Raw genomic sequence first — 2,500 nt, 5'->3', positions numbered from 1 at the left:
ACACACACACACACACACACACACACACACACACACACACACACACACACATGCTGGAACACCCAATGCCACCTGCTCGGCATACTAGACGGACTCATAATGATACTAAAGTATTTTTTAATGTTGGTCAGCTTTTGTGTTTAAACTTCAGTATGAGGTTCATATGTGCCATCTGATAGACTTTCTCAAAATTAAAATCGACTAAAATTATAGTATAGATTCCACATCAGCTCATTATGTTCTTTACACTCACTCTAACGGAAGTAATATAGTTTTATGGAGGGAAAGAAAAGTAGCTTTATTTTTTCGTATTTGCTTCTTCTTTCGTAAAAAAAAAAATAAAAAAAAAAAAAATAATAATAATAATAAATCAAATAAAATGGAGATGGAGCAGAGGAAGGCTAAATGTGCTTACGACTATAAGTATCACAGCTCAAAGTGGTCAAACTGACACAGGGTCACATTGTAGGCGCTGCACATGGTTTGGTTCCCCTTCCTCTTCTCATTCTGCCTGCACGCTCTCACCACTGGTGCTTTAGAACCGGAGGTCACCATCTTGCTCAGAGCCATCGCTCTCGGAAGTGCACTGGCATCTCGTTTGGCTTAGGTTAGCATTCTTTAACTGTAGTAATTTGTGATCCTGCCTTTCTATTATTTCACATATACTTATTTTTGTTTTCTCTGCATTGAGCTCCCTTCTCCGCCTTTGCACGAACTTGCTTGTACATACTGTTCTTTGTGCTTCTCGCCGCTGTGCGAACTCATATGTATGTAATTTTGATGTATATGTGAAGTGCTCCCTTTCCCGTCGCTATGCGAAGCCATGTCTATGTGGAGTGCCCCGCCGCAGTGGGAGCTCACATATGTGTTTTTCAATGTGTAACGCTTCCTTCCTACCGTTGCGCGAACTTGCTTATACAAACTTTTGTGTATCTTTTGTTTTGTTTTCTGTGTCGTGCTCCCATCCAGCCTCTGTGCGAACTTGAACTTCCTCTTCCACCGTTGTGCGAATAACATGTGTGTATTTTTCATTTTCCATGAGGAGTACTTCATTTCCCACCGCTGTACAAGATCGCATATGTTATTTTTATTTTCTATGTGTAGTGCTTCCTTTCCCGTCGGTGTGCAAACTCACATATTTTTCCATTGTTACGAAAAGACTCACTCAAACGTACCCACCGATAAGACACGGTGCTCGCAGTCTGATAAGCGAAGGAAGCAGCTTACGATACGTCTGATCAACGTATCCCCCTTCCTATGTTTTTTTTCGGGACGCCCGTTGATGGTGTTTTTTCTTACTCTGTTTTCGCGTCTATCGCCACGAGCAATGCAATCCCGCTAAGCACTACTGGTGTTAATAAGCTGTCAGGTAACTTATTACCTGTAACTTTAGTTTCTCAGGTCTCATAGCCACTTCTTGAGTCCTGTCTCACACATATACATGCCTTGCCTCCTGTAATCTCCGTGTAGAAAATGTTGGGAAGGTCATAATAGGTTCAGCTAATTCTTCTGCGCCAGTATGATAGAGTTACTTGCTACAATCCTCCACGGCTTGGCGCGGGAATGAATGAAGGCTAGGGCAGTGTAACACATCGGTATATAATTGTATTGTTATATCATACACTGTATATCTATCTATGTTTGTATCTATCTATCTATATATGTAAATATGTATATATAGCGTATTCATAAGACTCAAAATTTTGGAGTGGGAGGGAACTTTGATCTGACTATGTTACTCAAAATTCTTATGGCGACATGAATTCCACTATTGTTAGTAGACGGTCACTTTATTATACGCTATATTCTGATTCTTCTGTTCACTGCATGTTACATGCAATGAATCCTCCTCGTATTACGATTCGCATTCATTGCGTAGGACACACGAGATTACTTTTGCACGCCCTACTTTTCAATTAACAAAACTTTGTATAGTAACAAAGCAACGACGCCCCATGACCTGGCCATATAGGCGGTTTCCACCAAGACGCTCAAAACGCCAGCTTGAGGGCGCGTCTTCAACCCCCGCTCCCATACACCCTTCGCGGCGTGAAAGATCGTCGCTGAAGATCCTCGTTACATCTTTGTTGCTGACCTCCGCCTCTGTACAAATCGGTTCTCCACATTAAAACGCGAAACGACCGTAACGACACTCCAAGCAATAGCATCAGCAGAACCATTCAGACTAACCGATTACACACCTACACATCAATCATCTGTGTATATGAGGGAGAAAGAGGATATACGAGGATATTTTTAGGTAGCTAGCTACTTTCTTAGATCTTCCTCCCTCTTCCTTTTTTTTCGAGAATATGATTCTCCACTTTTCTTTTTCGTATTCGTATTCGAGGATATTATCTTCCCTCTTCCTCTCTTTCGAGAATCGCGATTCTCCATTTTCCTCTTTGTATTGTATTGTATTGCGAGGATTTATATGATACTTTACATTAACATGGATGAATAGATAAATAGACTAATGAATACAAAATACAGATGTACT

General features: G+C 40.9%; 1 protein-coding gene across 2 annotated transcripts in view; it reads left to right on the top strand.

The window, feature by feature from the left end:
* The first annotated feature begins 534 nt into the window (after positions 1–534).
* Positions 535–2,500, top strand: part of LOC122242129 (uncharacterized) — a 17,487-nt gene continuing 15,521 nt past the window's right edge. The window contains exons 1-2 of one of the 2 annotated variants that reach the window (XM_042999352.2): positions 535–607; positions 2,494–2,500. The exon at positions 2,494–2,500 is cut by the window's right edge and continues 124 nt beyond it. The gene's annotated coding sequence lies outside the window, so the exon portion shown is untranslated. The remainder of the gene's footprint in view (positions 608–2,493) is intronic. The other variant, XM_042999354.2, reaches the window with a different exon arrangement.

The sequence above is a fragment of the Penaeus japonicus genome, unplaced genomic scaffold, assembly GCF_977035675.1.
Source record: "Penaeus japonicus unplaced genomic scaffold, GWHDUDI00000001_assembly GWHDUDI00000024, whole genome shotgun sequence".
Taxonomy (NCBI): Eukaryota; Metazoa; Arthropoda; class Malacostraca; order Decapoda; family Penaeidae; genus Penaeus; species Penaeus japonicus.
This window is presented reverse-complemented; position numbering and strand designations above follow the sequence as displayed.